This window comes from Pantherophis guttatus, chromosome 6, assembly GCF_059756535.1.
Source record: "Pantherophis guttatus breed Tessera chromosome 6, ASM5975653v1, whole genome shotgun sequence".
In the NCBI taxonomy this organism is placed as follows: Eukaryota; Metazoa; Chordata; class Lepidosauria; order Squamata; family Colubridae; genus Pantherophis; species Pantherophis guttatus.
This window is the reverse complement of record NC_142068.1, coordinates 71,491,327-71,517,644: the sequence shown is the minus strand read 5'-3', so window position 1 is coordinate 71,517,644 and position 26,318 is coordinate 71,491,327. Positions and strand designations below refer to the sequence as shown.

General features: G+C 40.8%; 1 pseudogene across 1 annotated transcript; it reads left to right on the top strand.

Moving 5' to 3' along the window:
• Positions 1–9,324: 9,324 nt before the first annotated feature.
• On the top strand, positions 9,325–25,871 carry LOC132709213 (lipase member M-like; annotated as a pseudogene). Its single transcript, XR_015728359.1, has 9 exons — positions 9,325–9,522; positions 11,023–11,116; positions 11,701–11,899; positions 13,395–13,504; positions 14,958–15,094; positions 20,669–20,815; positions 21,977–22,048; positions 23,915–23,980; positions 25,336–25,871. The product of XR_015728359.1 is annotated as a lipase member M-like (transcript).
• Positions 25,872–26,318: the final 447 nt, after the last annotated feature.

Genomic DNA, 26,318 nt, shown 5'->3' with positions numbered 1-26,318 from the left:
GTTCCTCATTTTTTGCCTCTCCATAATGCTGCAGATTTTCTTTACAGGAGTTAGGCATCTCCTAACTTTCCATGGGAAACTGGGAGACTGTCAAAGGATAAAGAAAGCATCCATATGAAATGCTCCCCAGAAAACTAGACTAAAATTAAAAGCTGATACAATGGGAGCTGATATTTTATATTGAATCGGATTATCTTGACTGTCATTATTCAACTGATTAATGTTCAAATTTGGTTACTACTATAATAAAAGGGATTCATTTGATAGGGAGGTCTTGCTGTTGGATTAAGTCAGAAGATATTTGTCAAGAGGATGTAGAGCAGGGGTGTTAAACTCAAGGCCCATGTGCCAGGTCCGGACCACGGGGTGCTTAAAACTGGCCCATGGGGCCACCCTGGAAACAGTGAAGGAGCGGTCCGCAGTGCCTCTACCAGCAAAAATGGAGCTTGGGTGAGCCACGGGTGGCCCTCCCGAGCTCCATTTTCATTGGCAGAGGTTTGCAGGATGCCTTCACAGCTGAAAATGGAGCTTGGAGCCCATTTTTGCTGGCAGAGTGCTCGGGCCACCACAGGCACCCTTGACACAAGTGATGACAAGTTTTCTGGAATATTAGTCCTTTTGATTGAGTATGCCTGTATGAGGTCAGTCACCATAATCTATGTTTTTCTCCAGAGCTAATTATTCCATTGTTTTATACCTGTTCCAACATGTAGATGTTGACAGCTACACAAAAAATTGTGAGTTCAGAAGAGCTGAACAGTTAAACATTGATGAATCCTGAATCATTTATGAATATAGTAAGTTGAGCTCTTAGAATCAATAATCATTGCAGCTGTGACATAGTGTAATCCAATACATGTGTCTTCCAAATCTAGAAAGAAGACATTGATGTATATATATATAGAAGCTGTAATCTAGTGAAAAGGGACTAAAGCATTTTTAAAAACCAGAATGTCCTGATAAGACAGCTCCCTATTTAACCCAACTATAAAAAAATTAAGGACGTCCAGCATAATCAGACTTTCAGTTTTTATGGCCATTCTCAATAAACATAGTTTCAGCCTTCCTATGGAGTTGATTTCCTGGTTTGGTCTACCCAGTGGGGCTGACACAAAATTAAGCACCGTGCTCCAATTGAATTGACATAGTTTTGAAACTTGATTCACATGGTATTATCAAACTGAGTTATACACATTTTATCAAAAACAAGGTGATGTGACAATACTTTCTTAAACCATTCCATGTGGCTCCTAATGTCCCCTTTTATTCGTAACCATCTCATGGATTCACAATCTGTTTATACTTCATCTGTTATCTTATATATGTTTTCCAAAATAAATAAAGAAAGAAAATAAAAATTGATAGATTCATTTTCAGTTCCATGTGTAAGTGAGATTACGTGGAAGTTGTATTCTAGCTAATACCGTTGTAATATATTGACCAATATTCAGAGCTTGTAGAGCTTGGAGTTTGTATTTTACCATAACGTTCTGAATAAAATAAAAAATTATTTTTAAAAAACAAGAGTTTATTTACTCTGAGTTTTAGGCAGGGGTGAAATCCAGCAGGTTCTGACAGGTTCTGGAGAACCGGTAGTGGAAATTTTAAGTAGTTCAGAGAACCGGCAAATACCACCTCTGGCTGGCCCCAGAGTGAGGTGGGAATGGAATTTTTCCAATATCCATCCCCCAGGAGTGGGGAGGGAATGGGGATTTTGCAGTATCCTTCCCCTGCCACACCTACCAAGCCATGCCCACCAAGCCACACCACAGCTACCAAGCCACACCCAGAGAACCGGTTGTAAAAAAAATTGGATTTCACCATTGGTTATAGGCCCATAGTCATTAAAGCCATGTGGTACTTAATCAAATGTACCTTCCAACATTGGCTAAGGAAGAGCATTGCATCAGTCTAGGCTGAAAGCTCTTTCCTGGGTCGTCTATTTTAATGAGATATGCAGCTGGTGCCATTGTGGATCTCATACCACCAGCTATGAACAGCTGGAGGTTATTGCCATCATCAGTTTGGTATTCTATGTGTAATAAGTTCTGCTTGTGAAGAGGGAACTTCTCCTGAGTGTAACGCCTCTTGAGGAAATACATGTGGGTCAGATGGCAGACCTTTTCCGTAATATCTCTTCCCACATATGCTTCTGGAGATCCTAGTTTGCTGAGAACAGCCTACACAGGCTATTTTGCTGCATTAAATTGTGGGCACTTAACATTTAGAGATGAGATTAAAGCAAAAGTAATGAATTAAATAAGACTCGGAAATGGAAAATTACAGTTTATACTTAAGTAACAAGTTGAACAGAAATGACACAGAGCATAAGATGGAATTCTACATTCTTTTAACTATCAGAAACCCTGTGTCCTTGTCCTCAGGAATGACAGTGGGAAAACCACCCAATTCTCACTGTTACACAGCACCAATCTAGGATCAAGGCAATGCTAAGGTTCCATCATTTACACCTATCTATAATATACCAGGCCTGTCAAACTGGCAGTCCATGGGCCGGATACATCACATGCAGGCCACACCCACCCCAGCTTTTTATTTATATTCATTTTAATCAAAATCTTTCTCTGATATCAACTTTACACACTCATATCTTCCATTCGTCTTCCTCCTGTTGTTGGGGTTGAAGCCTGTCTGGCCTTGCTTTATATAGTCCTAAAGCCTAAGAGTTTTATACAGAGAAACACAGAACCCAGAGAAAAGTGGTACCATACTTCCTCACCGTGAGAAAGATATTTTGCCTTAGCATCACAAAGGCTATGCTATGTTTCAATTTTTTGAGAAAGTTCTCTCAAATATCTCTCTAATATCTATAGAATATTATAGTATTTATTTCCTATGAGAAGCTTCTCTAAATATGTAGACGTTTCTCTTTTAATGCAAGGAGCCACATCAAAGATAATTGCAATGAAACCCAAACTATAAATTGCTTGTCTAAATCCTGTCAAAACGAAGTGCATATATTAATATTACAGATGGTAGTTTATAATTAAGACAACTTATGAAATATGGCACATATTAAAAAGGCGGGTCTGATTTCAATATATGACATATAGCATTTGTTAAATAAAAGTTGCAAACACATTTTTTAGTCGTGATTAACAAAAAGACACAGCAAAACCCAGTTTTCGGAAAAGCTGTACATTGGCAAGCAACAGGATGTGAGAAGGTTTTTTGTGTGTGTGTCAGTGGGTTGCTGCTGGTTTGCACCGGTTCGCAAGAATTGGTAGTAAAAATTTTTAGTAGTTTGGAGAACTGGTAATAACATTGGCTGGCTACGCCCCCGAACCGGTTCCCGGCCTGGTCGCCGCTCGCTTACCCCGCCCACCATCATTGCCCACATGCAGCCCTAGGACTCCGCCCTTTGTCAGCCAGGAGTGCTGCAGCCAGTCACTTCTGTGCACCCGGCTGCCTGCCTGCCTTGTCACCGCCACCATGAGGAAAGGCCCCGAAGTTGCGCTGCCTGGGATCCACATGGGCTGCCGCAGGGAGAAGCCAGGTATGGGTGGCTGGATGCCGCCCGGAGCTAGCTTGAGGCTGGCAGGAGGAGGAATGTTGCCTCTTAGCCGGCTCGAACTGTCTGCTGCTGCAGCCTGCCGCCATCCCCTCTCCCCTGCAAGCTGCTCCTGCCACTGCCAGGGAAGCGACTGTGTGAGAACTGCTGCCGCCAAGGGCGAGGGGGCAGCGGCCGGTCTTGGGCTTCCTTGTCTCCCCACCCAAGCAGACTTCTGGCATAGCCCCAGGCCTCCGGAGGGATGGAGGGAGGGAGGGAGAGAGGGAGGGAAGCCCTGGCCTGCTGCTCCAGCCGCCACCACCCCCTTGCCACCAGCAAGAGTGGTTCTCGTGCTGCCGCTTCTCCGGCAGCACCAGGAGCAACTGCCGGGGCAGAGAGGGCGGGGCAGGCTGTGGTGGCCGGCTGTTCTTGCCAGCTAACAAACAGGCTGCTCCTGGAGCAGGCAGGAGAAGGAGAAGCTACTAGCGGGGAGGCGAGCTGCCCCAGCAGGACTGGAGAAAAGTGCAGCTCCTCACTCATGGAGATCCACCAGTGGGGAAGTGGTCATGGAAAGCGGTAAGAAATGTGCAAGCCAGGAAGCGGTCATGCTCCCTGGCCGGAGAGGGTTGTACGTTCACTCAGCAAAGGTTTGTGCAACCCTCTCCGGCCAAGGAGCATGACCGCTTCCTTCGCCAGTGCACCTCTTACCGCGCCCACTTTTCCACAGGTAGAGCTCCATGAGTGAGAAGCTGCACTCTTCTCTGGTCCTCCTGGGGCAGCTTGCCTCCCCGCTGACAGCTTCTCCTTCTCCTGGCTGCTCCAAGAGCAGCATGAGACTCTGCTTTTCTTGGCAAAGCGCTTCATTAGGGCAGGGGACATGGGCGGCACCGGGGAATCCAAAAGACTGTTTGTATCTGAATTGAATTGTATTGAATAAGAAGGAGACATCATTGATTGCTGTTCTCAGTAAACATGGAGTGGCTCATACTGGTGAGGGGCAAAGCAGAAAGTGCAGATCTGCCCACCCTATGCTACTATAATAAAAAGAAACCATTTGATAGGGAAGTCCTCCTATTGGGTTGAGTCAGAAGACATCAGCCAATAAGGTGTAAATATGAGCAAACAGCTGCTACACTCAGCAGGTTGCTACAGCTGGAAGGTGTGTACAGTTTATTAAAGGAGGTTTCCAGACTTGCTTGTGGGAAGAAAACATACCATTAAGGAGAGGACATTGGTAACTGGTCTGTATCTCATCAGGAATATTATTGTGTGCTGGGTTTGAAATGAGAAGAGGGAAAGAAAAGAAAGCAACATTAATGTAAGTTCTGTCATTGCTTCAATCAAAATATGTTTTTCAAAAAGCTTATTGATGAAATGGCATTTTCATATGTTGGAGGGAAAATCCACGTGTTTCAGTTCCAAGCTGGGAGAAAGATGCTGCAAATAACATGAAGGCTGATTGGAAAGAGGGTCCACTCATTGATGAAGCAGTATCACCAGCAGCATGTGGTTCTGGGACAGCTGACCAAATGGCTGAATAGGCGGATGGATCTTTATAGGTTTCTGTGACTTTGAAGTTTGAACTGTTCTGGGGGGTTGTGCAATGAAGGGGCTTGTGTCTTTTGCTAAATAGGTTAATCCCATTATGTCCTAAAGGGTCATGTCCTGTTCTTAGAATTTGGGTGGAGAAGAATGTAAATTTTAATCCCATTCCTGGAGGTGAAGTTCTTTTGTTTTGTGAATAGGCTGGCTCAATCTTTCTTAAGAGGTGCAGATGAGTCTGTCATCTGCACCTCTGTAACTGTCTGGTTTGGTTCTGCAACCCAACAAGACAGACACAGACTTCAGAGGATAATTAGAACTGCAGAAAAAACAATTACTATCAACCTGCCTATTCTATTCTATTTTATTCAATCTTTTTTAATGAGCACAAAATATTTGCTGGGAGCTATTAAGAAAGACTGAGTTTGCCTTCTGTTTTTAAGAGCATGTTTCTCCATTTTGCCTTTGGGGAAATATAATATTCTGCCTTTTAATATCCCCCAAAATATTTCATTTTTCTGGGGGAGGGGCTTCCCACACATATTCCATGTCTAATGGATTTAAGTTGGATCCATGGCTCCTAGATGAATGTTTTTTGGGCGGGATTTTATTTAATTAAATCTTTCCCAGTTTAATTTTAATCCACATTCATAAAAGAGAATTATTTCTGTATCAAAATCTTTTGAATTTAGTAACATTAAATAGGAATTTAAAAATTAAATGAGACACATAGAAATGTGGTAGGTTTGCCACGAATTTCTAAAAAAAAAATGTTATTTTAAATCTCACATGAGTAATTTTGCTCTGTTTTATTTCACATTTGAAGAAATATATTTCTCTACAATTACATCTCAATGGAGCACAATATATAATTATGTCCAGCATTTTTTGTTCAAGAAAATTATTCTCTTTCAAAAATAGAAAAATACATTTTAATAGTGTAGGATTGTGCTCTTTAGGCCAAAGGCAGATAGGATAAAATATCTGTGATCACTTTTGTGGATACTGTAATGTTTGAGTAATTGCTACATTTTTTGACCATATATATTTGACTGATGCTGAAGGAAAACTAGAACTCTTCCTTCCTTCCTTCCTTCCTTCCTTCCTTCCTTCCTTCCTTCCTTCCTTCCTTCCTTCCTTCCTTCCTTCCTTCCTTCCTTGCTTCCTGTAGCAATCTCTGGTCTACGTATTTAAGTTTTAGAGCTATTTTGAAAAACTAAAATCATAATACCATTTAAGATATATTTTAAATTTTATTTTATTTTTTAAAATCCCACTTTTATTAGTTTTTATACATTACCTTTATTACTGCTATTTTTAAATAAATAAATAAATAACTCAAGGTGGCATAATACTTGTTCCTCTTATTGTATCCACAACAACAATCCTGGACTGGCTCAAAGTAACCCAGCTGGTTTTCATGCGGAAGATGGGACTAGAACTCACAGAATCCCAGCTTTTAGCCTGGTGCCTTAACCATCAGATTAAATGAACTAGAGACATATCACAACATTTGGGTCTTTGGAATTTGCCCAGAGACTCCACATGAAGTAAATTCAATCTGGGAACAGTTCTCAGAACAAAGTGACTTGGGTTCCTCCTGGCATTGATAAGAAGAAACCTTTTCTCTTCTCAATGAAATGACCAAGAGGACTATTTAGGATCCAGTTTATGCAATTAGTATCTTTTGTCCATGGAGTTGTTGGAAGAAATCTCCTTCTAGGGGAAAAAGACACTTGAAACACTGCTTGGAAAGATGGTTTAATGGTGGTCAGGATCACATGGCTTGAGTTCCTGAACAGAAAAAGGGGCAGATACAGCGAGTTTTTCAGGTTTTATGCTCTCTCTGGCTTCAAACTTCCTGGGGCCCAGAAAGAGTATTCTGATTGTTTGTCAGAGTCCCAGGGGGTGGGGGTCTTGCTGGCTGATGGTCACATGTGCTTCCCAGGTCACATGTGGTGAGTTTCTGCTGCTATTGTGTAGAGGGCTAATCCTATCTTTGTTGGATCTTTGGCAATTCCTACTATGGCTCTGCCTGAAGGAGGCAGATCTTTCTTATGTAGAATAGACTCACCCAGGCCTTAATGGCCCATTGACAAAGGGTGGGGGGCAGGAAGGTGGGAGCTGCTTCAAAATATGCTTATCCATTTCTCATCCAGGGAAATATAATATTCTGCCTTTTTCATATTTCCTAAAATATTTCACTCTTCCAGGAAAGGGGTGGGTGCTAACTTCCTACAGAGTGATGTGTTATTTGAAGTTTTCTTTCTCAGATTATTTTTACCAAATGCATTTTAGGTGTTACGCTGTACATCAATATGATTTTCTATATATAAAATGATTGCAGAAGATTCTGTAGTAAAAAAATATCTGCAGTCTATTACCATGCTATAGTCATTATTATGTTTATATTAAGATTTCATTTTCTTCATCTTCCAAATGTAGCTTCTCTGATGTATACTTAATTATGCAATTATTTTTCAGGTGACTTCATTGGTTTCTTCATTTTGTCCCTGCCCCACATCCTCCGGCCAATTGCAACATCTTAACTGGTTTATATTTAAAGTCATGCCTATACTAAAATGGATAATTGTTTTACATTTTATTCATCTATCCATCCATCCATCAATCCATCCATCCATCCATCCATGGGTGAAATCCAGCAGGTGCTTACAGGTTCTGGAGGATCGGTAGCAGAAATTCTGAGCAGTTCAGAGAACTGACAAATATCACCTCTGGCTGGCCCCAGAGTGGGGTGGGAATGGAGATTTTATAATATCCTTCCCCCTGGAGTGGTGTTCTGTCCCCAACCCCACGCACACACACCAACAGACATTCAGGAGTTAAAGACCAAACCAGCCGGCAAAATCCTTTTCCTTAAGATAACGGAACTTGGCAACAACCTAGTGGCTGCCTGCCAAGAGTTTATTATTTACAAAGAGGAGAGATAACTTCTCCCCACTTCTGATACATCAAAGGAAAGCAGCTCAATAATTACGGAATACTTCAGCAAAGTCTTAAAGCAAAAGTCCGGCAATGCAGAATGGCGTGGAAGCTTTCAGCTTTGTTCGTCATAAGGTTTGACTGGCCACCACGCTCCCTTTTATATCCTGTGAGGTGTGGTCCAGTGACTCAGCCTAATCTCGGGCACGCCTTTTCTTCTGTTGCGCATGCTTATCTCTGCGACGCTGGCGTGGGTCCAGCCAAGACTCATTACCCTCATCACTGTCCATCTGTGGCTGCGTGGACGTGCTTGGCCCTGCCCTATCTCTTGTTCTTCAGTGGACACCGAAGGCATTGCCAGAGAGGAGGGTCCTGGAGAGGGAGGCCTTGCCAACTCCTCCCCTTCACTCTCGGAGTCCTCTCCTGCTGATGACACAGGCTCAGGTAACGGAGCCACAATAAGTGGGATGGGAATGGAGATTTTGCAGTATCCTTGCCCTGCCACGCCCACCAAGCCATGCCCACCAAGCCACACCACGCCCGTAGAACCGATAGTAAAAGAATTTGGATTTCACCACTGCATCCATCCATCTATCTATCTATCTATCTATCTATCTATCTATCTATCTATCTATCTATTATCTATCTGTTTTACAAATAATTCAAGGCAGAGCACACATCCAAAACACCTTCTTCTTCCTATTTCCCCCACAAAATAGCAACCCAGTTACATTGAGAGAGAGTGTAACTTGCCTCAAATTACCCAGCTGGCTTTCATGGCTAAGGCAGGACTTGAACTGTCAAACTTGATTCCATGAGGGCCACATCAGGGTTGTGTTTGACCTCAGAGGGCCAGGATGTGTGTGGTCAAGGGGGCGTGGCCGGCTTGACATCATTCATGACAGGGGCTCTGTTTTCTCTGGTAGAGGGCCGGTCCTTTCCTGTTTCCAGGCCAGTCACGCGGGCCGGATCTAAGCACCCCGTGGGCTGGATCTGGCCTGTGGACCTTGAGTTTGATACCCCTGCGCTAGAGCAAACTGGCTCTCATTATATTTTGCGATTGTGTGACTATCCATAAATTTACTTAATAAATATATTTACAAGGCTGTAAAGATTACAGGACTTAAAGAATTTAAAAGGAGCACTTTTCAGAGTTTTGCAGCTGTGAAGCACTGGTCTCAAAGTATTATAGTAGCGATTGTCCTTTGGAATTCCTATATGGCTGCTTCAAAGACTGTCCTGTGTTTGAAAGTACAGCCTCACTCCATTTATTGCCCCAGCAGAAATATCTGCAGTTAACCAAATTTCTCATTTAGCATTTTTACATAATGCTTTTTGTTAGGTATATCTAGTATGAATACATATTTCAGAAAAACATGTGTCTTTTTCCATTGGTAATTACTCCATTGTTTTATAGATGTTTTATCCTGTGGATGTTGATTGCTCTGATAGCTATACAAGGAAATTTGAGTTCAGAAGAAGTGAATGGCAAAACGTTGATGAATCCTGAATCATTTATGAACATAGTAAGTTGAGCTCTTAGAATCGTAATCAGTACCCATCCAAGCATGTTAGACAGGATGGGCCTGCTTCTACTCCTTTCTTTTAAACACTATCACCTTATAGGATCTAAGAAGTATGTCTTTTCTATGGCAGGCACCTCTGCCCTATGCAATGCTCTTCTCCCTGAAATTTGGCAGTCTTCTACCCTCCTAACCTTCTGAAAACTTGGTGTTTTCCTCTAGTGAGGAGACTGCAAGTTCAGAACATCCAGATAACAGATACCTCCCTAATTCCCTCAATTCTAAGAAAGAGAAGGAAGTCCAGTACAATCAGATTTACAAGATTCTTTTATTAGAGTGATTCTCAACAACCATAACTCCAGCTTTCCCATGGAGTTGATTTCCCCAACTGATCAAATTAGTGGGACTGACACAAAGGGAAGCACAGTGGTCCCAAGCAGGGGTCTCCAATCTTGGCAACTTTAAGCCTGGTGGACTTCAACTCCCAGAATTCTCCAGCCAGCAAAGCAAAGCAGAACACAAAAGAGGACTAAAATTGTGTCACACTCCCTTCCCCAAGTTGAGCTTGACACTTTCCTTCCCCAGGGGAAATTACCAAAAGAAACACTGTTAAATTAATCAAATACCCCATCAGGTATCTCAATCACAAAAGCTCAGAAAGGTATAAAAATCAGCATACTCACCTCCTGGTCAGCCATCTGGCCCGGAACCCAATGTTGTTGTCACTGCGGTCCTCTGGCTTTCCTGCAGCTAGTTTCCGAGTCACTCATTCCGTTCTCATATTGTCCTGGCTTTAGGGAAGGAACTGAAGATGTTCTTCTCACAACATATTAGCAAGCCAAATAAATATTTTATCCAAGAAACAAGGAGGTGTGATGATTCTTTTTTAACCTATTCGATGCAGTTTTAAAGGTTGAAATTTTCAGGTTCAGTTCCACCCATAAGTAAGATGACATGAAGCTTGCATTCCAGACCATCTTAAATATTCTGCCTTGTGTTAAATATACTTGGTTAAGCAGTCTTGTTGTCTGAGGAGTTAGCAACACTTGAGTGCTTCTGGGCCTTGAAGTTAATTCAGGTTTGGAGGGCAGATTACTAGGCAGACTAAGAAATCATAAAGCGTCTCAGAAGGAGGCAATGCCAAATTTCTTCTTAATTGCTGCCAGGATTATATGTAGGATATGGTCAAAAAAAGTCAAGATGGCAGTCACAACAGTGGTTCAAAGCTCTGCTATGCAAGATACATGAAAAAATAGTTTGATCACAGTTGTGGCCCCAAGTATTGACAAGAAAACTCAATATAATCACCAGACGTTGATCTTGACTCAATAATATCTGATTTTTTTTTTTTTTTTAAATTATTTTCCTCATCAATTCAGCCATGATTTAAGTATTTTTCTGATGTAATCATTTCCTAGATAATTTCTGGCTTGTCCCATGTACTGTATGTTCATTGTACAACAATCCATTCTACATTATAGATTTGTCTTTCAATCTTTACAGAGTGAAAGAATCAGATATTGGGGATATTGTTGTGAAGAATACGAGATCCTTACAGAAGATGGCTATTACCTAAATGTGAACAGAATTCTGGGAGGTAAAAAAAAAAAAAAAAAGCAGAAATAAAAATTTAGGGTCTGGGTACTTCTTGGGAAACAGAGCAGGGGTGTTTATTCACATCAACCTCTCTTCATGTATTCCTTGAAGAAAAACAGTATCGAAATGTCATTTCCCATCCAACACAGTTTTATACAATTCTGATTCTAAAGGTAATGGTAAAGGTTCCCCTCGCACATATGTGCTAGTCGTTCCCAACTCTAGGGGGCGGTGCTCATCTCCGTTTCAAAGCCGAAGAACCAGCACTGTCCGAAGACATCTCTGTGGTCATGTGGCCGGATGACTAAACACCAAAGGTGCACGGAACACTGTTACCTTCCCACCAAAGGAGGTCCCTATTTTTCTACTTGCATGTTTACGTGCTTTCAAACTGCTAGGTTGGCAGAAGCTGGGACAAGTAATGGGAGCTCACCTCATTACGTGGCACTAGGGATTTGAACCGCTGAACTGCCAACCTTTCGATTGACAAGCTCAGCGTCTTACCCACTGAGCCACCGTGTCCCTATTCTGATTCTATGAACCTTATTATTAAGAATCTGACATAAGAAATTCTTTCTTTTTCAGGCAATAAGTCTGCTATATTATTAATGCATGCACTAATTATGGAGGGTAGTGTGTGGATATCAAATTTGCCCCACCAGAGCCTGGGCTTCATACTAGCAGATGCTGGATATGATGTATGGATTGGAAATAGCAGAGGAAACTTCTGGTCTAGAAGACACAAGCACCTTTCAGTTAACAAAACAGAATTTTGGAATTTCAGGTTAGTATTTAAAATGTAGCTCTTACTGAATTTGGTTATCGGTCAATTGATTATTCAACCAATTAATCAATTCAAAGGTCAATTAAAGAATGCCCTGGGCTCAGACTAGTCGTCTCCTACAATGAATCTATTGAGACAGTGACCTAGTGACTGCTTTCCATTAGTTCTCCAAAAGGCAGACCAGTTTCTAGTTGACCTCAGAATTTACAGCAAGATATTGAGTAACCTTCTGCAAAACTTCATATTGGTGTTTAATGGCACATGGAGCAAAATAGAATTTTGTGTGATGCCATAAATGAGGGTTCCCATCTTACTTTCTTGATCTGGGCTAGCAGGACACAATACCAAATGTCATATTCAATGACTAATCCCATCAAACATTCCATGATCAATTGTGTTGCAATCTCTTGAGAGGTCCAGGACACCTTCACTCCTTTCATCCATTTTCTAGTGTTAGAGAAGGTAATAGTAACTCTACCACGACCATATCCCAGCTTAAAAAGCTTGTTAAATAGAGAACCAGATCATTGGTAATATTCTGGATGAATGCCATCTTCTCAATCAATAGTTCCAGAAAATGCATCTTTGAAACTGAGCAGATTTGGTGATTCTAAGGGATAATTTAATGATATTAAGGGATAATAATAGGGGCGTGCATAAACGCACCAGCGGGCCTACGTCCCTGTCCTACTGTCCCCCATTTATCCATATCCATTTCCTGTATTCATAATCATGTTTATACTTATATCTGTTATCTTATACATGCTTGACAAATAATAAAATAAAATAAATAAAATTTTATATAGAGACCTTAACTGTTCCTTTAGTCATCAAGAAACAAATATTTGTAATCTTCAACATACTCTTGTTTGTTTCCATGGCTGGCATCAATGAAGCGGTGACAAGCTTTTGGGCTGAACAGTGTGGTATAGAAAATCATGACCATTCAGCCCAAAAGTTCTTCATCCTTTTCCTTAACAATGGGTTAATTGTGGTTTAATTGGCCAGGAGGAACAAGAGTCAAGGAAGCCTGTATCTTTTCTTGCAGTCTATTACATACGACAGTGATTGCTAACTTACAATTTTATTCAAACTTGTTTGGTTGCAGTTAGCTATTAGTTGACCTAAAAAGCATTTCTATCTTCTCTTCATCCAGATCGATTTGTTATTTGCATATTCTGTTGGTTAAATATACTTGTTAATGATTTGCAAAGGGGAAAGCCATAGCACATGATGGGATGCATTGATAAATAGTTTTTTCCCAAGATGATCTGTGTTCAGGCTGGTCATTCAAGTCTCCCAATACTCCCCAATTGATGCTATAATTGCTCTTCTTTTGTTTCTCTCCACCTTTCCCAGAATTAAAGACTTTTCCAGTTCTTTGCATAAGTAGTATACAAATTAATATACTTTGAGTCTGTACCCCAGGAGAGAACTTTGGGTTGATTAGCACACAACACAATTTATATTTTACATGGCATCTTTACATTTGCAGTTTGCATGAAATGGGCATCTATGATCTTACTGCCATGACAGAGTTTATTCTACATAAAACTGGACAGCAGAAGATTTTTTATGCTGGTCATTCTGTGGGATCCGCAATAGGTAAGTTGATGATTTGCCATTCTTTTTACCGGAAGGTTTTCCTGATCTTGGTGATCACTAATCAATTTCAGAGAAAAACTTGTTGCCAGATATATACTATCCCCCAAATTGGCATCAGAGAGATTGATCCAGTGCTGAAATTACTTTTGGCTGCTTGAAGAATGGAGATGCCATCCTAGCAATGACCAAATGGTTTAAGTGTCAATACCACATATGTGCATTTTCTCCATCTTGAGCTGTCTAGAGTTTTACACTCTAGAGCCTAGAACCTAAAAGTCCATTTTTCCTCTGAGAAAAGAGCCAATCCCTAGTTCTTTCCTTTTTCATGATTTTTTTCTCCAGATAACTCATGATGCATATATCTTTGCCCAGCCAGTACCATTTTTAATTCAAGATTGCTAATCCCACAGTCTCTCTCACCATTCCAGCCAGCTGGAATCCCTTTTTAGATCATGTCACACTTGTGATGACATCAAACTCAGAATGAAAAGTTGAAGTCTCCTTCCCCACCCTCATTGATTTCTGAGATGAATTCCTGAATCGAGGGTAGAAGGAATAATATATGAATGAGAAGGAATTATATATGAATGAGTTAAACATATATTCTATTGGTACATATGAGGTCAGACATGAGAGCTTTCCATGAGGTGATACAAATTACAAAAACAATGATGTGAAATAACAAAGAAAGCATTTCATGGACCTAGTTATTTTCAAGAAAGTTAATTTTATGGATTTATTTTATATTGGCCTTGCTTTCCAGAGTCTATGTTCATCTCCTAATATCTTTTCCCGGGTTTACCAATATTCCTTGGCTTTCTAAGTATTTTCACGGAGGAACCTGCACAATTTATGGTTTCCCAATTCCATAGGAAAGAAATCCAGGGAGATGTTTTGCTTGCCAAAACCAATGCCATACTTTCTCCTTCATTTAGGAAAATATAAAGTTCAGTGAATAATCTCGAAGTAATAGTAACAGAGTTGGAAGGGACCTTGGAGGTAATCTAGTCCAACCCCCTGCTCACGCAGGAGACCTATACTAGGGATTCAGACCGCTGACCTTTCTAATCAACAAGCTCAGCGTCTTAGCCACTGAGCCACCTAGGGAGCCGCCGCTCTTGGCCATTGTCTTTCAGACTAGCTCAGAGTATTATTGTGAAGCTAAAACCACCATGTGCTCCCTGTAAAAACAATTAAAAATATGGAATAAACTTATAAGCAATGTTCAGTTGATAACCTAAACCAAGGGATTATAAACTTTATTGACATCAACCTAGGTAGCTGATGGTTTCAACCATAAAGGACTCTATAAAAAACTAAATTGTTGGCTTTTACATATTACATGAGATAGTCCTATGAAGTCTTCATATATTCCATTTTTGCTTGTAAATACAGAATTACTTTCCTCTGCATTTAAAAAGGTGCTAAACTAAAATATTTTGTGTTTTCACAGCTTATGTTGCATTTTCTGTCCGCCCACACCTGGCTGAGAAAATAAAACTGTTTTTTGCCTTGGGTCCTGCATACACATTTCAGAAAGCCATAAGTCCCCTAGTACAAATACTACGTTTGCCAGAAGTATTAATCAAGGTATGTGCATTAAAGCTGAACCTATCAGCAAAGCCTTGGAAGTATTCACTAGGGACTTAAGGGTCGGAAAGACTTTCAAGAGCAGAAAAGGAGTGCTTACCACTTTGCTAATATTAATAGTTTTAGATACCGTATATATCTAAATATATGCTAGTATAAGATGCTCCGGACTATAAGAAGCACCTACCTTTTTTGGTGAGGAAAACAAGAAAAAGAAATCTGCTCTGCCTCCCAGCAATTTTGCCAGGTTGCAGCAAACAGCAAATAGCCTGTTTTACTTTCATTTTTGTTTTCAGAATAGCTTAATTAGCACAAGAAAAAAAAATCTGCTCCCAGAAATTTACCTCTTTGCAGCAAGCAGCAGAGGCCCGCACAGCAATAGGCAATGGCAATCCCTGCAGCCAGAAACAGTTGAGAGTTGGGAGGCCAATCCAACGGACAATCAACTTGTGCTAATTAGGCTGTGCTGAAGCTGAAATGGGCTGTTTCTTCCTGCTGCTTGCTGCAAGGAGGTAAATTGCTGGGAGGCAGAGGCCAAAGGGTGGGGACCAATGGGTGGGTGGGGCTACATTTGGTGTATAAGACGCGCCCAAATTTTCACCCCCTTTTAGGGGGGAAAAAGGTGCGTCTTATACTCTGAAAAATACGGTACATTTCTATTGCTGTACTTTAAGATATAATTTAGATTTAATATAATTTTAGTGTTTACATTATAATTTCATACATGTTGTATTCTGGATCTCAGTTATTAGATGCTAGTTAGGTTATTTTACAAATGTATTTTAATTCTGTCTTAAATTTTAATACAATACAGTTAATCCTCAATTTATGATCACAATTGATCCCAAATTTTTGGTTGCTAAGAAGGACAATGGTTAAATGAGTTTTGTCCCATTGTACGACCTTTCTTGCCCCAATTGTTAAGTGAATCCCTGCACTATGTCTACCCTCAGCCATGTAGACTTACTGGTTGATTTTGGTTTGTTGGGAAACATGGACACAGGAGAGGTGGGATATAATTCAAACAAATAAAAAAGGAAGAATTTATTTGATTGAATTATATAATGACTGGCATGGTTTGATTTAGAATAGCAAGTACACATTTGTTTACAGCCTTGTCCCAAAATGTGCATTTTAATGTTTGGAACTGGAACTAGAATAACAGAATAATAAAAATGGGAAGGGACCTTAGAAGTTTTCTAGTCCAACCCTCTGCTTAAGCAGGAAACCTTGTACCATTTCAGACAAATTGTTGTCCAATCTCTTTTTAAAAACCTCTAGTGTTGGAACACTCACAATTTCTGGATGCAAGTCATTCCACTGCTTGATTGTTTTAACTGTAAGGAAATTTCTGCTTGATTAAGTTTCCATCCATTTCATCTTATTTTGCCTTGAGACTGAGAGCCAGTCTGGTATAGTGGTTAAGGCACCAAGCTAGAAACTGAGAGACGTGTGTTGTAGTGGTCCTACCTCAGGTTCAAAGATAGGTGATAACCTTGGGCCAGTCCCTCTTTCTCAGTCCTGGAAAGGATGCAATGGCAAATCACTTGCAAAATCTTGCCAGGAAAACTGTTGGGAGTTCTCCAAGTCAAAATTGACTTTATGGAATAACAGAAACTACTAGAGACTCTTATGCTAGAATCTTTTGGGATATAAATTCCAGACTTTGTAAGGAGGTGAAAAATTTAAGAGAATTGCAGAACTTCAACAAAAACTGCACTGCGTTACATGGCTTAGTCTGGAGTGGGCGTATCAGACTGTATAATATAGACTAGGAGTGTCAAACTTAATTTCATTGAGGGCCACATCAGCATTATGGTTGCCCTCAAAGGGTCAGTTGCATGTAAGACTATGATGACTCACAGCGGCCAGGTGGGCATGGCTGGGTGGGTGTGGCTGGCTTGATGCTCATTGGGCTCCCCTCACTAGGCACAGCTGACTCAGGACGGCTGGGTCGGGATGGAACAAGTCGCACCAGCTAACTCGACGTGGGGACAATTTGGTGCCCCACAAGCTCTTCGCCTCCCCAAACTGCTGGCAGCCAAGCATGTGTGCATACACACACACACACACACACACACACACACACACACACACACAAACACACACCCCGCATTCCAAGTTTGGGGACTTTTATCCACAGAGGAAGGCGAGGGCCCTCTCCCCAAGCCTAGGCATGATTGGCAGTTTGCAAGCTCAGATGTGGATAAATGTTTCCAAGCTTGGAATGGTGTGTGTGTATGTGTTTGTATGAAGGTGTGTGCACAGCATGCCAAAAGAGATGTTCTTCTCCCAATCATAGACATCGTTGGTGTTTTCCTGTCCGGTGTGCCCCCCCCCCACCCCCAGCAAAGCAGGGGGCAGAGAAGGATGCTTCTGTGTATGGAAGTGCGGAGGAGAAAGTGTGCAGGAAGCAGTTTCCTCTGAGTCCAACTTCTGCATTGACAGACCTCTAGAGAGCAAGAGGAGGAGGCAGGGGAAAAGCACTCCCCGATCCTGCACGAGAGAGGCTGGCCCTTCTGGAAAGGGAAGCCCTGTTTCCAGTTGTGTGTGGTAAGGATGCTGGTTTGTTGGGGCAGCCTTCCCTCAAACAGCTCTGCCAGCCCCTCCTCCTATCCAGAGATCTGCAGGGGAGAAATATCTGGAGAGCAAGGCACAGCCTCCATATTGGTCACTTCTGCCTCTCCAAGCCACCCCAATTAAACATATATTATATAAATTAAAAGACAGCCAAAAGGAAAACATGGTTAAATCACTAATTGCAGCTCTTCACACATTATCTGGAAAAACCACCTTTATTGATGTTAGGAAGGAAGAGCAAACCTTATTAAGAAACTCTTAGCAGGAAGGGAATTGAAGGTCTCGTTCTTTCTAATCTGCCTTCGCTTCAAGTCTTTAGTTCTCATTATTTTATTATTATGTATTTAAGAAGAAGGTCAAAGGCCTCCTTAGCTCAAGATACTCACCTTAAAACCAGAATCCAGAAGAACTTATTTAATCCACAATACCTGCCTATGAAGAATGAAGATAAATTTTGGGCCCTGAGAGCATGCAGGTGTCAGGTCAGAATATTAATGGCACACTTCTCACAGCTCAATCCTGAAATCCTTTAATTTTCAGACACATCTTTTTCTCACAGCTCCTTAAATACCCCACAAATATACTGTAATTAGCAGGAGAAATCAATCTAGCACTTCTGAATTCTTTGGGGGGGGGGAAGGGAAGTTCACAGTTTGCCGGCTGCTAGCAAATATGTCAAAGAACATAGTTATTGCTACTAGAGGCAAGAATACAGAGCAATTTTGCAGCTGTCTCCTGTTACTACATCCTCTTACCTCCAGAATGTGGCCTGGGATTGCACAATGGGCTAGGCCAGGCGTGTCAAACTCAAGGCCTGTGGGCTGGATCTGGCCTGCGGGGTGCTTAGATCTGGCCCTGGATTGCCCTGGAAACAGTGAAGGACCGACCTGTGGTGACTCTGCCAGCAAAAATAGAACTCGGGAGGGCCACAGGCAGCTCCATTTTCACTGGCAGAGGGTTGCAGGAGGCCGTCATACCCGAAAACAGAATTTGGGAGCCCATTTTTGTTGGCAGAGCGCTCAGGCCACCACAGGTATCTCCAACACGAGTGACATCGAGCTGGCCATGCTCACCCTGGCTATGCCCCCCCTCCCCCCCAAGGTCAAACACAATCCTGATGTGGCCCTCAATGAAATCGAGTTTGACACCCCTGCTGACTAGTTTGCAGCCAGGTGTTCGGTACAGACCTTAGCAATGTGATTTTAATAGCCCAGGAAGGGATAGGAAAACCTGAGGAAAACTTGGCAATCAATAAACCATGGTGGACTATGCTTGTTCTGCCCTATTTTGATTCTCCTCCCTAGCAGCAGCCCATCGATTTTAGAACTGCATGGCCACAAAGATAGAGGCCTTCAGCCTCCCAAACTCTGCTGATAGAGAAACCCTCTTGCATTTCAGCGACAGTCAACCAAAAGAAAAACCCAAATCCAGCAGGCCAAAAGATAGCCGAGCCACCGGCTTTCTGTTCCTTCTTCTTGGTCTAAGATGCAATTGCTGCTCCAGGCTGGGGTGGGCTGAGATGGCAGGGGCCGCCACCTTGCTGTCTCCAGGGCAGCCCCGCGGGCCACATCTAAAAACCTCGCGGGTTATATCTGGCCCGTGGGCTTTGAGTTTCACATGTCTGATTATAGACTAATAGCAATGTTTAGTTACCTGTACTAATAAGAAGGATGAAAGAAGAAAGAACAACTTTCAGAGCTGCTTCATTTTGGCACTGACAGCCATATTTGCAAACCTTGCAGTGCAAATTCTTCTCTGCAGTGTTTAGAAAGATACCCTGAGTTTATTCTAAGGTACGGCATCATTTGAAGCAGGGGTGGGTTCTACTTACTTTTACCACCGGTTCGCAATGCATGAGCAGATCGCTGATGACGACATCTGGGGCTGTGGGCGGGCCTCTCGCCGGTTTTACTACTAGTTCTTGTGAAGTGGTCCGAACTGGGGGCAACCCACCACTGATTTGAAGGCATCAGGGATTTCAAGTTTGTCTTCAATGTCCAGTTTTATTGTCTCATCTACTTGATTCCATTTTTGACCTTGTGCACATGATACTCCTCTTGAATTTTGCTTTTAACATGAGCAACTTTTATTTCTGTTAGGTTTATTTATTATAAAGACCACACAAAATTGTTTTATTTATGCAAAATTAAACTCCTGTGTTGTTCTTCTGCCTATACGTTTACAGCTATTACTATTCTTATTTAATCTATTATTTCTATCTTCTATTTTTATGTTCCCATTCCTATATTTGTAGCACTGAGTTTTCTTACCATAACTGTTTCTTAGTTCTTTAAAGCAGCTGTTTCAAGCCGTGGCCCACATGCCGCATACGATCCTGGACAGCTAATAAAGCAGTCTCATAAAATTGTAAACTTTAAACATTATTATGTGCAAAAGAGCCATGGTGGGGCAGAGGTTATAATGCAGTATTGCAGGCTAATTCTGCTGACTGCCTGCAGTTCGATTCTTACTGGCTGAAGGTTGATTTGGCCTTCCATGCTTCCAAGGTTGGTAAAATGAGAATTGTTAGGGGCAATATGCTGACTCTGTAAACCACTTAGAGAGGACTGTGAAGTGGTGTATAAGTTTAAGTGCTATTTATATATATTAACTATATTATACATTATATATGTGGCCCTTTTGACTCAATGTGGCCCAGGCAATTGAAAAGGTTGGACATACCTTTTTTAAATCATTCCTTTTTCCTTCACCCAGGTGGAGAGTTTATTCTTCCATAATTTCTAATATATAGCACTTTATAGCAAATTCATATTTTTTTAACAAAAGTAAACTAAAGAATAAGGCCAAATTCTTTTATAAATCTGAAAATTGGAAAAATAATTGAAATGGGAAGAATCTCCAAAACTTATTTACATAGCCTGCAGCTGTTTTCTTAATTTAAGGATTTTAGAATATTAAGATTCTTAATTTGCCAGTTTGTTTAAGAAATCCATTGGAAAGATTCACAGGAAAAAGGATTCCTTGGTTTTGCAGCTCATATTTGGGAAGAAGGAATTTGTTCTGCTGAATCCACGCCAGAGAACAGCTCTGGCCCAACAATGCAGACGGCAACCGGCTGATGAACTCTGCAGACAAGCACTTTCTCTAATGGCTGGATTTAATCTGAAGAATTTAAATAAGGTATTTAAATGAAGTTTTTCAAAATGTTAAAGAAAATGAAGCTTTTTAAAGGATGTCCCCACACTTATATAGTTAAAGAGTGAAATAGTCCAAGATAAAGAGTTTGCAAGACAAAATACATTTCCTAAAAAAAGTTCCCACAAGACTTAAATGAGGGACGCTGGCAAAAATGTTGCAGGAGGTTTGACAACTGTGTTGTCCAGCACCACACAGGATGTGTCTTCAGTCTTTAATAAAGGGCATCCTTTTGATGTCTTTCAGTTTCATAATTCTATGATTCTATTAATTTAATCCTAGCCTGGAAGCTCAATTTGCATTGGGAAAGTATGCAAGGGTATGTGAATGTGTGGAGCTTTTGATTCAGATTCTCAACAATATAGATATACATTTGCAAGTATTTCTATGATCTGAGTCTCTGGATGAAAACAAAATTAAAAAATAATGCCAATGGTGCTGATCGTTCTTTGGTGTGTCATACTTTAAAACACATTGCATTTAAACAGTGAAAGGTAAATAACAACATAATCTTCATATTTCATCTGGATATCGATTCCTCCCTCCCTCCCTTCCTGTTGTATGAAATTACTCAGTGATTAGCTCAAGATTAGCTTAGATCCGTGATGGCGAACCTATGGCACGCATATCTGTGGGCATGTGAACATTGCCCTAGCTCAGCTCCAGTGTGCATGCATGCTTCCAACACTGCCCCTCCCCTCCCAGGAGTCTCCATGCGGCCCATATTGGATGCCAGCTAAGTACAGGGCTCGCGTGGAGGCTCTGGGAGGGCATTTCTGGCCTCTGGAGGGCCTCCGGGGGTGGGGAGGCCATTTTCTCCCTCCCCAGGCTCCAAGAAAGCTTCTGGAGCCTGGGGAGGGCGAAAAATGGGCCTACCAGGTTCATTTTTGCCATCACGTGCCAAAAGTGGGGGGAGTGTGTAGGGGGGGCACACGTGCATGGGCGGGAGGGCATGGGGGGCATTGAATTATGCGTGTGGGCACGTGTGTGCATGACCCCCCCACGCTCCCCCCACTTTTGGCACGTGACGGCAAAAAGGTTAGCCATCACTGGCTTAGATGCTTCTCATCTTTTACGCAGTACAGTTCATAGAAGCCTTTTGCAGTATAAAATTCTTCTAAGCAGTCTTTTCTTTACTGTTTCTAGAGCCGTTCTGATGTGTATATTTCACATTTCCCAGATTATACTTCGGTAAAACACATAATCCACTTGAGCCAGGTAAGGCTCATTTTGATGATTGAATTCAACAAACGTCATCTTTTAATAAAAAAAATCCCCATGGTCAGGTAAAAATAACCATAAAGTAGTCTGTTGAGAACTCCAATAAGAATAAGACAAAACCAAGGTAAGTAAATACCTTTAATTGCTGGTTAAATCAGTTCAGCAAATTCTTAATTGAAGACAGCATTTGCTTAATGATGGAAAACGTCTTTCAAAAATATTGCACATCTCAGTCCTTCTAAAAGGCTGTTAATTAAGAAAAGAAATACTTGAAAATAGACCTTTTTGACATTTATATTGTATTGTGTTTTACTAATCTAAGCGAAATGTTAATATATATTGCTAGTCCATGTATGATATGCCATACGCTAAACAATAAACACATTTTGTCTAATCCAAAGGTGAATGGGTTTTCTTTAGATACCTAGATGCCACATTGATTTTTAAGTTATCTTGAGTATCAAAGATAGATGGGAGAGGGTGAATGCATGATCAAAGCCTTAATGTATGTAAAAAAGGGGGGAAAGGGGAAGGAGTTTAACCTTTTTGACTCACCCATCTATCTGGAGATGTCCATGGATGCATATGGCTTACATGCCAAAGCCTGTACATGATTTGTTCATGATAACTACCATGTTTCGCCAAAAATAAGACCCTGTCTTATATTTTCCTGAACTTCGAAATAAGCGCTTTGCCTTATTTTCGGAGAGGTCTTATTATTTTGGGGCACGTGGAGGAAACCAGAGGAAATGGCAGGGACTGGCTGTGCATGCGTTTAAATATTTTTGGGGAGGGCTTATTTCAAGGGGGGGTGGGGCTTATTTTATTGCATGCTCTCAAAAGTCCGATTGGGCTATTATCTGGGGATGTCTTCTTTTAGAGGAAACAGGGTACTTGGAAATGTTTGTTTTTTTATTAAATAAAATTTTAGAAACATCTTTTAAGGCAGATAATACTCTGCATGTCCAAAACATAGCAAACATCAAGGCTAAATATTAGGTGTAAATAACTGTGTATAAAGTAATGGGTCAACCATTCCAGAATGCTTTGGAGTGAAAACCTGAACTTTTCATTGGCCATTTTGTAGTTGGGAAAGTAGAACCTATGAGTTGAGTTGTAAGATATAAGATTTATGAAAAAAAATATCCACCATTTTTAACATAAACAAAATGGCTGACAGTGGCTTTGGTAAGACACATAGTGTTCTACCGGTAGTCCTCAATTTACGACCACAGTTGAGCCCAACATTTATGTTGCTAAGTGAGAAATTTGTTAAGTGAGGTTTGTCCCATTTTACGACTTTTCTTGCTATATTTGTTAAGCGAATCACTGCAGTTGTTCAGTTAGTAACATGGCTGTTAAGTGAAATCTGGCTTCCCCATTGACTTTGCTTTGTCAGAAGGTTACAAAAGGGGATCCCATGACCACAGGACACAACAACCATCATAAATATGAGTCAATTTTCAAGCATCCGAATAAAGATCATGTGACCATGGGGAAGCTGCAATGGTCATAAGTGTGAAAAACTGTCACAGGTCACTTTTTTCAGTGCCGTTGTAACTTCAAACAGTCACTAAGCAAACTGTTGTAAGTCAAGGACTACCTGTAGTTAGGTCCAAGACCTTAACATTTAGTTCTGACTGTTTTTTTTTTTTTTTGGTGGCTGTATGACAATAAACAACTTCATGGAAATGATAAAAACTGTGAGTTGTCTCGATGTCTTCTCATTGGAGTTAACTCCCCTTAAATGAAACATGATTGGAGGATGTTCTGTGTTATTTTTGTCTTTACACTTCATTATTATTTTTATAATAGAAAAATATAGTTCCTTATGTCTCTGTTGTGTTTTCTTTCTTATTCCAGTTTATTAAAAGTGGGCTTTTCAGATATTTTGACTATGGCTCGAAGAACATAGATATCTATAACCAGGTTGGTGGTGCTGGATTTTGACACTTCTTTAATGTAGGGTTTGTTGCATTTTTTCATGGGAAAGAAGACAAATAATGAACATTTGATTCCTAAATCTCATAATATAATGATTGCTTTCTGCCAAGCTACCAGATTATTCTGTGAAATACTTTTATCCTGGGTAACTAAAAATAAAATCTAACTAATTGAAAGTATTTTTGATTTGAAAACTTCCTATTGTTTTGGAAAATCCCCATAAGTAAAAATTTTCTGTTTATTGGAAAGCAATAGACACGTGTTTTCAGGAAAGTAGTTGGGATAGAAGTGGAAGGATATGGGGAGGACATTACACCTGCTTCTTCTGCTTTAGAGTGGAGAATTTCTGGAATGATGGCATTTAGCATTGAACTGAAGTCCTCAAAAAGGACCCATGCACAGGTCCCCAGGGATTCAAGATCATATTGACAGCCTCATCTGTTGATCAATTTGCTCAGTAGGCAAACTGCAAGGGTGTGTGTGTGTCTAACAGCAGATCCATGATGACTTTCAAAGTGGGCCACCACTAACCTCTCAAAGGACTTCATGACTATAGATGTCAGATGGCCTATAGTCATTCAGCTCCCTGACGCAGGGTTTGTTAGGAACTGGGATGATGATAGAAGGGACAAAACCCATCTCCAGTGATTTATTAAACAGCTGTTTGAAGATGGGGGCTAATTGTTCAGCACAGGCTTTCAAGCAAGAAGGAGTCACTCTGTCTGGGCCTGTTGCTTTTCCGATCTTTTGTCTAGGACATAGAACTCACACATTTTTTTCTGAGATCACTACAGGTGGGGTGCCCACAAGGGTGGAGATAGGTGTAGGGAAATTAAGAAGCGTTCCTATATTCTCTGCAGGGCTTTGAGCATTATTAAAATATAAGTACAATATGGATATAGCCTGCAGTAAGTACAGTACAGAATACAAAATTTAAAAAGTGGTTGAGTCAGAGACGATATAACAAAGAGGACTAAATAGAAATGGGTATGCAGAAAATATACAGTACCTGTGCTCTTTTTTTCTTTTTTCTTTTTCTTTTAATTACGCTTGTCCATAGTCATTTTCTATAAGACATCTTACTAAAAGGAATGGATGTCTCTGAATGCCTGATATCTTGAGGAGCACCTGCCTGAGTTTTTGCATTTTGGCACAATCTATTGCAAAACAAGGAATGCACTGAAAGAATCTATGACACTTCACTACCCTGATTCAGAATTTCTTTGGGCTCCTTGGGATACTTCTTGTACAGAAGAAGTCCTTTAGTTCAATTCCCGACCTTGTATTGAATTTTGTTCTAGGAGAATTTCTAATTTCTTCCGCTGTTTTCTTTTTCTCAGACAACTCCACCATTCTACAGGATAGAGGCCATCACTGTGCCAGTTGCTATGTGGACTGGAGGACAAGATTGGGTTTGCCGGCCAATGGAAATTGCACAATTACGCTTTCGAACAACTAATGTTGTCTATTATAAGGAGATTCCTGATTGGTCTCACTGGGATTTTATTTGGGGCATTGATGCTCCCCAACGTGCATACAAGGTAATCCTTGGCCTGATGGAGAAATATCGATGAAGCCATCTGGAATTCCACGGTTCTCATTGTACCTGTGGAAGTGCCAGACACTCAAGTGTTTTTTGTTTCCTGAGTTTACGTTGACTGTCTTTATTGTTCATTTGATTTGTGTTCAAATTTGCTTATCCTTCTGTTTTATTTATGAACCATGGTGTGTTTCTTTCCTACTGAAGAATTAAGTCTAGATCCTACTGCTAACTTAATGTAGATCCTAAAGTTATAAACAATGTAACTTCCTAGGCTTTTAACTTGTAGGCGGGTTTGCAAGTTTTCTTAAATAAATAAATCCGATCTGAACACTGGCATAATATGTGCTACATTCATCGGCTTAGTCAGTAGTTAATAGAAAGATTCCCATAATATAGGATGATTTCAATAGTAATTCCATACCATACGTGCCAAGGTCTCTCTCCCAAATGATGTAAAGGCATATTTACTTATCCAGTGGAACTTCTCTTTGTATTCCTCATTTTTTGCCTCTCCATAATGCTGCAGATTTTCTTTACAGGAGTTAGGCATCTCCTAACTTTCCATGGGAAACTGGGAGACTGTCAAAGGATAAAGAAAGCATCCATATGAAAAGCTCCCCAGAAAACTAGACTAAAATTAAAAGCTGATACAATGGGAGCTGATATTTTATATTGAATCGGATTACCTTGACTGTCATTATTCAACTGATTAATGTTCAAATTTGGTTACTACTATAATAAAAGGGATTCATTTGATAGGGAGGTCTCGCTGTTGGATTA